Here is a 14,342-nt window from a genome sequence, read left to right on the forward strand (position 1 = left end):
TTTAGTAGAGATGGGGTTTCACCGTGTTGGTTAGGCTGGTCTCGAACTCCTGACCTCAAATGATCCATCTGCCTCAGCCTCCCAAAGTGCTGGGATTACAGGCGTGAGCCACCATGCCCGGCCCCCCACCCCAGTTTTTTAAAATGCTTTCAACTAATAGTATCCCATTTGATCTGGTCCTCTTGACAGTCTTGTGAAGTGAGTAGGACTGGTGATATTTTTTCTAGTTTTCTGTTTGAGAAAAATGAGACTGGGAGGTTTGCCCAGTTAATAAGCTAAGTGATGGCAGATGGGGTCTCAAGAAGTCTGATTCCAGGACCAGTGTGGCCTCCGCCATTCCCCTCTGCATCCCTTTCACCCCACTCCACTGGCGCAACACCTCCCCAGGCATGGTGGGGTCAGGGAGGGTGGTCCCATAGCCCTTGTGGTCAGCCCTGCAGAGGAGCCCAAAGGGGCTTTGGGGCCATCTGCTGAGGTTCATGCTGCCTTGACCCTTGGACTTGCTTTCCTGGTCAACTGCAGCAGGCACGCAGTGCAGCACATGGGGCTGCTTCTTCCCAGGAGGCCAGGGCCAGGGCCAGGGCCACATCCACCGGCTGAGCCAGGTAGGACTCGCTGCAAAGGCTGAGGCTGGTGTGAGTGACGTGGAGTTGCTTCTGAATGTTACCTTCGATAGACAATGGAGGTAATGTTGAAAATCTTGGCTGGGTGCGGTGGCTCACACCTGTAACCCCAGCACTTTGGGAGGCCGAGGCAGGCAGATCACCTGAGGTCAGTAGCTCAAGACCAGCCTGGCAAACATGGCAAAATCCCATCTCTACTAAAAATACAAAAATTACCCAGGCGTGGTGGCTCACACGTTGGCATCGTGGGGCTGTGCCAGTGAGGCTCCTGGGGCACTCACGAAAAGGCGGTCTCACTCGTAGGGTGTGGGGCATGGGACTGGCACCACTCTGACCCTCCCATGTGTGAGCTGCTCTTTGCCTCCTCGTCTGTTACTGCCCTGGATCACAGGGAAATAAACACGGGACAAAAACAAAAACCAAAACCTGGGGAAATGACACTTAAGATTGTACAAATACCAAAACCTGGAAGGAAGTCACGGCTTTTCCTTCTGCCTGCCCCATGTAAACATCCACCTGGAGAGTGAGCTGGAAATCGAGTGTCTCCCTGCTTGAAACCCTCCAGCCTTTATTTTTATTTTTTATTTTTATTTAAGTGCTAACCGACAGTAATCCAGCCTTTAAATTGTGAAAATAAAACTAACAATAGGCCGGGTTCAGTGGCTCATGCCTGTAATCCCAGCACTTTGGGAGGCCAAGGCGGGTGAATCACCTGAGGCCAGGAGTTCGAGACCAGCCTGGCCAACATGGCAAAACCCCATCTCTACTAAAACTACAAAAATTAGCCGGGCGTGGTGACTTGTGCCTGTAGTGCCAGCTACTTGGGAGGCTGAGGCAGGAGAATCACTTGAACCCAGGAGACGGAGGTTGCAGTGAGCAGAGAGCGAGCCACTGCACTCCAGCCTGGGCAAAAGGTCACATACTGATGGAGACTCTGTCTCAAAAATAAATAGATAAAACTAAGTAACAATAAAAAATAAAAATAAAAAGTGTCCCAGAGCTTCCAGGGTCCCATGAGGGAACTGGGGTCCCTCTGACCTTCACATCCAGCTGGAAAGAGCCTGGGGTCTGAGTGGCCCCCTGCAGCCGGGGCTTCACCAGGGTTGTGCCGAAACTATGCCCTGTGCAGTCAGACCTGTGGTGCTGGTCCCTGCTTGATCTACTTTTCCTGGTCCAGGTCACTGCACAGGCTGGAGTGGTCTTCAAAGTGAAAATGGGTGCACTTGGCTGCTTCCTGCTCAGGCCCCCGAAATTGCAGCTCTCAGCCCCTGTGGGTCATGTAACTGACACCCCTCAGCACAGCCAGGCTTGGGGCACTGGGTCTCCCACCAACACCCAAGAGATGCTGAATCCCGTGGCCCCTCCCTCCCTGAGGACCTTGGTTCGTGGCTTGGCTACTTTCCTTTCAATCCCTCAAAACACGAAGGGTCTGCCCACATGCCCTTCCCCACTGTCCCCCCAGGGTGCTGCCTTCTGCCATTCTGCAGGTTGCTGGGTGTGGGGATGGGCATTTTCAGACCTCAGGGTGACTCCCAGGTGTTCCCCTGGTTATAGAAATGACTTTGTCTCAGGAAGCTCTAAGTCACAAGTAACTGTAACTATAAAAATATCCATCCTCAGCCTTCTCTGGAATTTGAATGGCCTTTGCCTGGCCTGACCACCTCCTTTTCACGGCCTCGGCCTGGCCTGACCACCTCCTTTTCACGGCCTCAGCATCTGGGTTTTCCCTTACAGATTTCATCCTTTTCAAAAGGAGGCTGCCTCCTCTGTCCCTGTCTCTGTCTTCCTTACAAGTAGAGGCTCCTAGGGTCAGAGAGAAGGCTCACAGGTACCAGCTGGGTCCCCTTTGACAGGGTCAAGGGACATTCCTCTCACCTCCAGCCTGCTCCTGGGCCAGCCACCTTGCCTCAGTTGGGAAAGTTTTCTTTTCTTTTTTTTTCTTATTTTTTTTTTGAGACGGAGTCTCGCTCTGTCGCCCAGGCTGGGGTGCAGTGGCATGATCTCGGCTCACTGCAAGCTCCGCCCCCCGGGTTCACGCCATTCTCCTGCCTCAGCCTCCCAAGTAGCTGGGACTACAGGCGCCCGCCACCACGCCTGGCTAATTTTTTGTATTTTTAGTAGAGACGGGATTTCACCGTGTTAGCCAGGATGGTCTCGATCTCCTGACCTCGTGATTCATCCGCCTCGGCCTCCCAAAGTGCTGGGATTACAGACGTGAGCCACCGTGCCCGGCCTCAGTTGGGAAAGTTTTCTAAACAGCCTTTCTGAAGATCCAGGAGTTCTTTACCTGAACTCTTATGGGACAAGTGTGTGCTGCAAACAGCCCCGCTGGAGAGCACCACAGCCCCCGCTTTAGCTGGTTTGGTTTTCACAAAGAGGAGGAGATCTGGAAAGAGGGACTGAGGAGGTAGGGCTACTGTGGCCTGTGATCAGAGTAGAGGGATTGTTTCCAGGCCTGTGACTAGGGGCAGGAGCCTGGCAGCCACAAGGTCACAACATTTAGGCACCTGGGCTGGTAGCAGCAAAGGGGACAGGTGGAGTCTACGCCTTGTGCTAACTCAGCAGAGAGCCTTGAACTCTCAAGGCATCAAAATGGAACATACTCGGCAAGCATTCAACCTTGTGCAGTTTGGGTTTTTTAATTATTTTTATTATTAGAGACTGGGGTCTTGCTGTGTTGCCCATGCTGGACTCAAACTCCTGGGCTCAAGTGATCCTCCTGCCTTGGCCAAAGCTCTGGGATTACAGGCGTAAGCCACTGCACCTGGCCTCCCATGCAGTTTTGAATACTTAGAAGTATCCTGGTCAGCTCTGTGGCTTTGGGCAAGGCCATCTCTTCTCCAATTCTCAGTTTCCTTAAAAGGAGGGAGTTTGGCCAGGTGCGATGGCTCATGCCTTTAATCCCAGCACTTTGGGAGGCCAAGGTGGGTGGATCACTTGAGGCCAGGAGTTCAAGACCAGCCTGGCCAACACGGTGAAATCCCATTTCTACTAAAAATACAAAAAATTAGCTGGGCATGGTGGCGGGTGCCTGTAGTCCCAGCTACTCTGGAGGCTGAGGCATAAGAATTGCTTGAGGCAGAGGTTGCAGTGAGCTGAGATTGTGCCACTGCACTCCAGTCTAGGAGACAGAGTGAGAATCTGTCTCAAATAAAAAAAAAATAATAAAAAAAGAGGGAGTTCAAGGCCGGGCGCGGTGGCTCACGCTTGTAATCCCAGCACTTTGGGAGGCCGAGGCGGGTGGATCACGAGGTCAGGAGATCGAGACCATCCTGGCTAACACGGTGAAATCCCGTCTCTACTAAAAATACAAAAAATTAGCCGGGCGTGGTGGCGGGCGCCTGTAGTCCCAGCTACTCCGGAGGCTGAGGCAGGAGAATGGCGTGAACCCGGGAGGTGGAGCTTGCAGTGAGCCCAGATAGCGCCACTGCACTCCAGCCTGGGCGAAAGAGCGAGACTCCGCCTCAAAAAAAAAAAAAAAAAAAAAAGAGGGAGTTCAAAGTGTCAAGGCTTTGGAAGGAACAGCAGATTCTGATGGGCTTGAGCCTAACCAGCCCTGCCACCAGAAGACTGTTGCTGCTTGTATCACCCAAGTTAGTCTTGGGGTGACCAAAAGGCAGTGATTAAAAAGAGGCCACTCCTTCCTTCCTTCCTTCCTTCCTTCCTTCCTTCCTTCCTTCCTTCCTTCCTCCCTCCCTCCCTCCCTCTTCTTTCTTTCTTTCTTTCTTTCCTTCTTTCTTTCTTTCTTTCTTTCTCTTTCCCTCTCTGGCCCAGGCTACAATCTACTCCGCTTGCTGCTGCCCGCGCCGCGGACTGCCTGGGACTGCTGCGGCGCGCGCCTACCTTTTCTCCTTTCGCTGCAGGCACGCGTTCGCCATCTTGGCCACGCTGGTCGCCAGCTCCTGACGCCGAGTGCTCTGCCCGCCTCAGCCTCCCGAGGTACTGGGACTACAGACGGAGTCTCGCTCACCCAGTGCTCGGTGTTGCCCGGGCTGGAGTGAGGTGGCATGGTCTGGCCTCGCGGCAGCCTCTGCCCCCCAGCCGCCTGCCTTGGCCTACCAGGGTGCTGGGATTGCAGCCCCTGCCCGGCCGCCGCCCCGTCTGGGAAGTGAGGAGCGCCTCTGCCCGGCCACCCACCGTCTGGGAAGTGAGGAGCACCTCTGCCTGGCCGCTCCGTCTGGGAAGTGAGGAGCGCCTCTGCCCGGCCACCCATCGTCTGGGAAGTGAGGAGCGCCTCTGCCCGGCCACCCATCGTCTGGGAAGTGAGGAGCGCCTCTGCCCGGCCGCCCCGTCTGGGAAGTGAGGAGCGCTTCTGCCCGGCCACCCATCGTCTGGGAAGTGAGGAGCGCCTCTGCCCGGCCTCCCATCGTCTGGGCGGTGAGGAGCGCCTCTGCCCGGCCGCCCCGTCCGGAAAGAAGTGAGGAGCGCCTCTGTCCGGCCACCCACCGTCTGGGAAGTGAGGAGCGCCTCTGCCCGGCCGCCCCGTCCGGGAAGAAGTGAGGAGCGCCTCTGCCCGGCCACCCACCGTCTGGGAAGTGAGGAGCGCCTCTGCCCGGCCGCCCCGTCTGGGAAGTGAGGAGCACCTCTGTCCGGCCACCCATCGTCTGGGAAGTGAGGAGCGCCTCTGCCCGGCCACCCATCGTCTGGGAAGTGAGGAGCGCCTCTGCCCGGCCGCGCCGTCTGGGAAGTGAGGAGCACCTCTGCCCGGCCACCCATCGTCTGGGAAGTGAGGAGCGCCTCTGCCCGGCCTCCCATCGTCTGGGAGGTAAGGAGCGCCTCTGCCCGGCCGCCCCGTCCGGCAGGAAGTGAGGAGCGCCTCTGCCCGGCCGCCCCGTCTGGGAAGTGAGGAGCGCCTCTGCCCGGCCGCCCCGTCCGGGAAGAAGTGAGGACCGCCTCTGCCCGGCCGCCCCGTCCGGGAAGAAGTGAGGAGCGACTCTGCCCGGCCGCCTCCTCTGGGAAGTGAGGAGCGCCTCTGCCCGGCCGCCCCGTCCGGGAAGAAATGAGGAGCGCCTCTGCCCGGGTGCCCCATCCGGGAAGAAGTGAGGAGCGCCTCTGCCCGGCCGCCCCATCTGGGAGGTGAGGAGCACCTCTGCCCGGCCACCCAGCGTCTGGGAAGTGAGGAGCGCCTCTGCCCGGCCACCCACCGTCTGGGAAGTGAGGAGCGCCTCTGCCCGGCCGCCCCCTCTGGGAAGTGAGGAGCGCCTCTGCCCGGCCGCCCCGTCCGGGAAGAAATGAGGAGCGCCTCTGCCCGGGCGCCCCATCCGGGAAGAAGTGAGGAGCGCCTCTGCCCGGCCGCCCCATCTGGGAGGTGAGGAGAACCTCTGCCCGGCCACCCACCGTCTGGGAAGTGAGGAGCGCCTCTGCCCGGCCACCCACCGTCTGGGAAGTGAGGAGCGCCTCTGCCCGGCCGCCCCCTCTGGGAAGTGAGGAGCGCCTCTGCCCGGCCGCCCCGTCCGGGAAGAAGTGAGGAGCGCCTCTGCCCGGCCGCCCCGTCCGGGAAGAAGTGAGGAGCGCCTCTGCCCGGCCGCCCCGTCCGGGAAGAAGTGAGGAGCGACTCTGCCCGGCCGCCCCGTCCGGGAAGAAGTGAGGAGCGCCTCTGCCCGGCCGCCCCATCTGGGAGGTGAGGAGCGCCTCTGCCCGGCCACCCAGCGTCTGGGAAGTGAGGAGCGCCTCTGCCCGGCCACCCACCGTCTGGGAAGTGAGGAGCGCCTCTGCCCGGCCGCCCCATCTGGGAGGTGAGGAGAACCTCTGCCCGGCCACCCACCGTCTGGGAAGTGAGGAGCGCCTCTGCCCGGCCACCCACCGTCTGGGAAGTGAGGAGCGCCTCTGCCCGGCCGCCCCGTCTGGGAAGTGAGGAGCGCCTCTGCCTGGCCACCCACCGTCTGGGAAGTGAGGAGCGCCTCTGCCCGGCCGCCCCGTCTGGGAATTGAGGAGCACCTCTGCCCGGCCGCCCCGTCTGGGAAGTGAGGAGCGCCTCTGCCCGGCCGCCCCGTCCGGGAAGAAGTGAGGAGCGCCTCTGCCCGGCCGCCCCGTCCGGGAAGAAGTGAGGAGCGCCTCTGCCCGGCCGCCCCGTCCGGGAAGAAGTGAGGAGCGCCTCTGCCCGGCCGTCCCGTCCGGGAAGAAGTGAGGAGCGCCTCTGCCCGGCCGCCCCGTCCGGGAAGAAGTGAGGAGCGCCTCTGCCCGGCCGCCCCGTCCGGGAAGAAGTGAGGAGCGCCTCTGCCCGGCCGCCCCGTCCGGGAAGAAGTGAGGAGCGCCTCTGCCCGGCCGCCCCGTCCGGGAAGAAGTGAGGAGCGCCTCTGCCCGGCCGCCCCGTCCGGGAAGAAGTGAGGAGCGCCTCTGCCCGGCCGCCCCATCTGGGAAGTGAGGAGCGCCTCTGCCCGGCCGCCCCGTCCGGGAAGAAATGAGGAGCGCCTCTGCCCGGGCGCCCCGTCCGGGAAGAAGTGAGGAGCGCCTCTGCCTGGCCGCCCCATCTGGGAGGTGAGGAGCGCCTCTGCCCGGCCACCCACCGTCTGGGAAGTGAGGAGCGCCTCTGCCCGGCCACCCACCGTCTGGGAAGTGCGGAGCGCCTCTGCCCGGCCACCCATCGTCTGGGAAGTGAGGAGCGCCTCTGCCCGGCCACCCATCGTCTGGGAAGTGAGGAGCGCCTCTGCCCGGCCACCCATCGTCTGGGAAGTGAGGAGCGCCTCTGCCCGGCCGCCCCATCTGGGAAGTGAGGAGCGCCTCTGCCCAGCCGCCCCGTCCGGGAAGAAATGAGGAGCGCCTCTGCCCGGGCGCCCCATCCGGGAAGAAGTGAGGAGCGCCTCTGCCCGGCCGCCCCATCCGGGAAGAAGTGAGGAGCGCCTCTGCCCGGCCGCCCCATCTGGGAGGTGAGGAGCGCCTCTGCCCGGCCGCCCCATCTGGGAGGTGAGGAGCGCCTCTGCCCGGCCACCCATCGTCTGGGAAGTGAGGAGCGCCTCTGCCCGGCCGCCCCGTCCGGGAAGAAGTGACGAGCGCCTCTGCCCGGCCGCCCCGTCCGGGAAGAAGTGAGGAGCGCCTCTGCCCGGCCGCCCCGTCCGGGAAGAAGTGAGGAGCGCCTCTGCCCGGCCGCCCCGTCCGGGAAGAAGTGAGGACCGCCTCTGCCCGGCCGCCCCGTCCGGGAAGAAGTGAGGAGCGCCTCTGCCCGGCCGCCCCGTCCGGGAAAAAGTGAGGAGCGCCTCTGCCCGGCCGCCCCGTCTGGGAAGTGAGGAGCGCCTCTGCCCGGCCGCCCCGTCCAGTAAGAAATGAGGAGCGCCTCTGCTCAGGCGCCCCGTCCGGGAAGAAGTGAGGAGCGCCTCTGCCCGGCCGCCCCATCTGGGAGGTGAGGAGCGCCTCTGCCCGGCCACCCACCGTCTGGGAAGTGAGGAGCGCCTCTGCCCGGCCACCCACCGTCTGGGAAGTGAGGAGCGCCTCTGCCCGGCCGCCCCGTCCGGGAAGAAATGAGGAGCGCCTCTGCCCGGGCGCCCCATCCGGGAAGAAGTGAGGAGCGCCTCTGCCCGGCCGCCCCGTCCGGGAAGAAGTGAGGAGCGCCTCTGCCTGGCCGCCCATCGTCTGGGAGGTGAGGAGCGCCTCTGCCCGGCCACCCATCGTCTGGAAAGTGAGGAGCGCCTCTGCCCGGCTGCCCCATCTGGGAAGTGAGGAGTGCCTCTGCCCGGCCACCCATCGTCTGGGAAGTGAGGAGCGCCTCTGCCCGGCCGCCCCGTCTGGGAAGTGAGGAGCGCCTCTGCCCGGCCGCCCCGTCCGGGAAGAAGTGAGGAGCGCCTCTGCCTGGCCACCCTTCGTCTGGGAAGTGAGGAGCGCCTCTGCCCGGCCACCCATCGTCTGGGAGGTGAGGAGCGCCTCTGCCCAGCCACCCATCTGGAAAGTGAGGAGCGCCTCTGCCCGGCTGCCCCATCTGGGAAGTGAGGAGTGCCTCTGCCTGGACACCCATCGTCTGGGAGGTGAGGAGCGCCTCTGCCCGGCCGCCCATCGTCTGGGAAGTGAGGAGCGCCTCTGCCCGGCCACCCATCGTCTGGGAAGTGGGGAGCGCCTCTGCCCGACCACCCATCGTCTGGGAAGTGAGGAGCGCCTCTGCCCGGCCACCTAGCGTCTGGGAAGAAGTGAGGAGCGTCTCTGCCTGGCCGCCCCGTCTGGGAAGTGAGGAGCTCCTCTGCCCGGCCGCCCCGTGTCTGGGTAGAAGTGAGGAGCTCCTCTGCCTGGCCGCTCCGTCTGGGAGGTCTACCACGGAGGCCAGAAGCAATGTGGGGGCTGGACGTGGTGGCTCACGCCTGTGGTCCCGGCACTCTGGGAGGCGAGGCGGGTTGATCACTTCGGGCTAGGAGTTCGAGACCAGTCTGGCCAACTTGGCGAAACATGAAGAATACAACAGACAAACCAACCAACCAACTCAGTGACAACAAAACAGGTCTACCCTGGAGTCATACTCTAATTTTTTCTATTTTCCTCCCTTTCTGATCCTTTATCCCACTTTCTTTTTCTTCCTCTTCCTTCTCCCTCTTCTTTGTCAAATAGAGGATTGAGTTATTATCACTGATCCATATAAAGTCCCTCTCTCATTTATTTTAACTCCCACCCCCCATTTCTATTCCCCGACTTCCCATGTGCAACCTTCCTAATATGTTTGATACGCATCTTTTTGTTTGTATGTATTTTTAGAAAATGTTTGTTTTTGTATGCAAAAAAAATTAATAAAAAAAAAAAAAAAAAAAAAAAAAAAAGAGGCCACTGGCCGGCCATGATGGCTCACACCTATTATCCCAGCACTTTGGAAGGCCAAGGTGGGTGGATTACCTGAGGTCAGGAGTTCGAGATCAGCCTGACCAATGTGGCAAAACCCTGTCTCTACTAAACATACAAAAATTAGCTGGGCATGGGGGCACACACCTGTAATCCCAGCTACTCAGAAGGCTGAGGCAGTAGAATCACTTGAACCTAGGAGGCAGAGGTTGCAGTGAGCCAAGATCACACCACTGTACTCCAGCCTGGGTGACAGAGTGAGACTCTGTCTAAAAAAAAAAAAAAAAAAAAAAAAAAAAATTGACTCCTTTCCCACAACTCCTTCTCCAAGCGGTTTTCTAAAAAACCCCCTTCTGGCTCATGTCTGTAACCCCAGCACTTTGGGAGGCCAAGGCAGGCAGATCATTTGAGGTCAGGAGTTCGAGACCAGCCTGGCCAACATTGTGAAACCCACTCTCTACTAAAAATACAAAACAAAATCAGCCAGGCAGGGTGGGGCATGCCAGTAATCCCAGCTACGCTGAGGCACGAGAATTGCTTGAACCTGGGAAATGGAAGTTGCAGTGACCTGAGATCGTGCCGCTGCACTCCAGCCTGGATGACAGAACGAGACTGTCTTAAAAAAAAAAAAAAAAGAAAAACTTCTCAGTTTTTACTTTTGAGCTAGAGGTTCTTTGTCCTCCTCCCTCTTCCACAGTCTGTAATCTAAGATGAGAACACATTGAATTCAAGAGCTGTGCTCATCTTGCCTTGTGCTGAGCCGAGTGAAGAGTGTGGAGCGAGTGGTGTGGCTGAGGGGAGGCTCTGGCTTAGGTAAGAGAGCCCCTTCCCTATCTGGCCCCTCAAGCCTGGGCTTCCCAAGAATCTACAGTTCTCCATTTACTCATTCAAAAGGTGTTCAGTTACTGTTACTATGCGCTGGCCGTGGGTGGCCTCCCAGTTCCACCTCTATTTTTTTTTTTTTTTTCAGACGGAGCCTCACTCTATCACCCAGGCTGGAGTGCAGTGGGTCAATCTCGGCTCACTACAGCCTCTGCCTCCCAGGTTCCAGCGATTCTCCTGCCTCAGCTTCCTGGGTAGCTGAGATTACAGGCGCCCGTCATCTCGCCTGGCTAATTTTTGTATTTTTAGTAGAGACAGGGTTTCACCATGTTGGCCAGGCTGTTGTCGAACTACTGACCTGATGTGATCCACCTACCTTAGCCTCCCAAAGTGCTCGGATTACAGTCATGAACCACCGTGCCCGGCCCTACCTCTCACTTTTGCTTCCCAAGCCTTCTGCAAGATTTAAAAATACTAAGTACTAAAAACTATACTAAATACTGAATAAACATTAAATACAGTCATGTCACTTAATAACAGGAGCATGTACTGAGAAATGCATTGTTAGGCGATTCTGGCATTGTGTGAACATCAGAGTGTACTTCCACAGACCCTGATGGTACAGCCCACTATACACCCTGGCTGTACAGTATAGTGTATCGCTCCTAGGCTACAAACCTGTACAGCATGCTCCTGTGCTATTGTAAGCATTTGTGTGTCTATGCATAGAAAATGTACAGTAAGAATATGGCATAAAAGATTCAAACAGTATGCCTATAAAGAGTACTTTCTATGAATGGAGCTTGTAGGACTGGAAGTTGTTGTGGATGAATCAGTGAGTGGTGAGTGAATGTGAAGGCCTGAGACTTTACCGTCCACTACTGTAGACTTTATAAACACCGCAAGCTTAGGCCACACTAAATTTACTTTTAAAATATGGTAGCGGTCAGGCTCGGTGGTTCATGCCTGTAATCCCAGCACTTTGGGAGGCTGAGGCAGGAGGATCACCTGAGGTCAGGAGTTCAAGACCAGCCTGGCCAATATGGTGAAACCCCGTCTCTGATAAAAACACAAAAATTAGCCGGGCATGGTGGCACGCACCTGTAGTCCCAGCTACTGGAGAGGCTGAGGCAGAATAATTGCTTGAACCCGGGAGGCGGAGCTTGCAGTGAGCCGAGAATGCACCACTGCACTCCAGCCTAGGCGACACGAGCAAGACTCCGTCTCAAAGAAAAATACATAAAATAAAATACGGTAATTTTGCTATGACGTTATGAAGGCTACAGCATCACTAAGTGAAAGAAATTTTTCAGCTCTACTATAATGTTATGGGACCACGTCATAAATGTGGTCCCTCACTGACAGAAATGTCATTACTCAGTGCATGAGTGTACCTCTTTAATTCATTATAGTAGGAATCAAAGAATCAATCATGTCCACTCGGGTTCAATCCCTTTGCTGCACCTGGTAGGGTCTGAGGTTGTGCACCCAGTGGCCTGGAGGGTCAGATTTGTCCGTGGGGCTCCTGGAGCCCTTCCTACCTCACAGCCCTCACCCTAGGGCTGGCCCACCTTGACAGGGGACGCCTTGGTCCTTCCAAGGGCAGGTGTGTGCTCAGAAGACAAACTCAGCTGACGAGACTTAGTGTTAGGAAGGCTGATCATTCGGGAGCTCGTGGATCTGTGGGATGTGCAGTCAAAGCCAGGGACCTTGAAGTCAAAGGTCCTATCCATCTCCGGGAGGGAGGCCCGGCCTGCCAGGGCTACAGGCTCTGAGAGGCTCTTCACCCAAGAACCCCACGGAAGTTTTGTTTGTTTGAGCTCCATTATTTCCCAAGCCAAGTAAGTCACAGATTCTACTTTAGTGGAGTGCACATTAACCTCCTTCAGAAGGCTTCAACACGTTCTAGGAGCTGCTGGTGCTCTGAAGGATACCCGTTCTGAGTTCTGCTCCAGCTTCCCAGTTTACCCACCCTGTGGCTTTGGGGGAAATTCTTTAATATCTGACCTCTGCTTCCTTTTCTATGAGGCAAAGGTGATATGACCTAGGCAGGCAAGACCTGTCCTGCCTCCATCACATCCTCAAAAAAAAAAAAAAAAAGGAGGGGCGGGTGGTGGAGTGGGATAGGCACATGTTTAAAAATGGAGCAACATTTTGTTTTAGGTGGATGATAAGTAAAGGGTGTGTGTTATCCTAGTCTCTTTACTTTTACATATGCTGAAAAGTTTCATAAGTGACAAAACTCTTCATTCAGAAACCTGGGCGTCTTACCCGTCTTCTCAGGTCCACTCACTCACCCTCAGCATCTGATCAGTCTCAGAGCCCTGGAGGTCCTGCCCCCTTATCCCTGAGACCCACTGGCCACTCACAACGCAGCCCGTCCTCGCTCCTTTGCTCCCGAGGGAGGTGCCACAGCAGTGAGAGTGGCCTGCGCTCACATCCTGGCTCTGTTTGCTACTCAGCCCCCACATCCCCCTCCTTTCTAGCTGTAAAATGAACGCAAGAACCTACCTCACAGGTCACTTAAATGAGACAATCTGGCAATGCTCAACACAGGTTCTGGCTTTTGCTCAAGGTGAGATAAATGTTAACTGTTACTCTTATTATCAGTCTCAATCTCATCACATCACTTCCCTGCTTAAAACCGTCAATGGTTCCCTGCAAACTAACATAAAGGTCAAGCTCCTGAATGCAGGCCCCCCCACCTGGCCCTACCTCACCTAACCTCAGCAACCCAGCCTCCCTGCACAGCACTCCGTGGCTGGTAAGGGGGAAGGCGGGAAGTTCGCTTCCTCCTCCTCCTCCCAGCTCCTGAGTCGGCCTCTCCAGGCCTGCACCTGGGACAGAGTCCCCTCTCTTGGGTTCCCATAGCCCTGTACATACCTTCATGGTGGCACCGATCACGCTGGGCTGTCATCGACCTACTTGCCCATCTCCTTTCTGAGGTCTCTCACAGGTCCAGGGTAAATTCCTTCAGAGGTCCCACCTTTTGCAGGCAATATAGAGGGAGTTGACTCAGTTAAGACACTCTTGGGCTACCTGACTTCCAGACTGTATTTCCAAAGAGGAAACAGTTTGATTTCTGCCTCAAGGCCTTTGCACATGCTGGCCCCAAGCCTGGAACATTTACTCCTGGTATTTCCCAGACTTCAATTTGCCTGTGACCCTCCTGAGATATTCTTATACGCAGAGTAATTCAGTAGGACCGGGGCCCAGCCTGAGACTCTACATTTCTAACAGACATCCCAGTGATACCAAAGCTGCAGGTCCCTGGACACTCCTATTCTTTTCCCAGCTCAAGCCAACTCCTCTTGAGGGTCTTGGCTTAGATGTCACTTCAGAACAGGGCTTCCCTGACACCTACACGGAAGTGAGGCCACATTGCTGCTCCTCCCCAGAGGGACTGTCTTCCTCAGGGCCCCTTGAACCCATGGGAGCCTACCAGGACAGGAACCACTTTGTTCTCATGGTACAGCGCTGAATGAATGGACTTCTGCTTCAGGAAACAGCCTTAACCGCTGCCCTACCCCGAGTCACAACTCCAAGCTTTTTACCAGTGTTGAGGGAAGGGCCTTGAAGAAAGGGCCCATCCCAGGAGTGAGGACCACCTGCTCTCCTGATGTGAGGGAGCGCACAACAGTTGGGGGTGGGTGCAGAGACTTCTCATCACACAGGGAACTGAGGACTTACACAGCACGGCCCACCCACAACTCCCAGCCTGCCCTGGCCAGGCTTAACTCTACAGCGGATAATCTCCCAGCCTGCCCTGGCCAGGCTTAACTTTACAGCAGATAATTGGGTAAGTCCACCAAGGCTGCCCCTTCCTGGGAGACCCAATGCTTCCTGCCCCCATCAACCTCAGCAACACACACTTGTCATTGCTGCAAGAGCTGCCATCAGCACAAGGATTTTCACCTTTGCCACTTTTTCAGCCACAATTAGAAGCAGCTGAATAACGGGGGAGGCGTGGAGCAAGGACGGTGATGGCTCATCTCGAACACGCCCCTGCGATGAAATGAAGCTCAGGTCTCACTCAAATGCCCTGGAACCCTTGTGGCACAGAACCACCTATACACAAGGGCCGGTCCAGCGGAGCCCCCACCCCAGCAGAAGTGCTGAGGGGAGACCTCTGAAGCTCCTCAGCCT

The sequence above is a fragment of the Symphalangus syndactylus genome, chromosome 6, assembly GCF_028878055.3.
Source record: "Symphalangus syndactylus isolate Jambi chromosome 6, NHGRI_mSymSyn1-v2.1_pri, whole genome shotgun sequence".
Lineage (NCBI taxonomy): Eukaryota > Metazoa > Chordata > Mammalia > Primates > Hylobatidae > Symphalangus > Symphalangus syndactylus.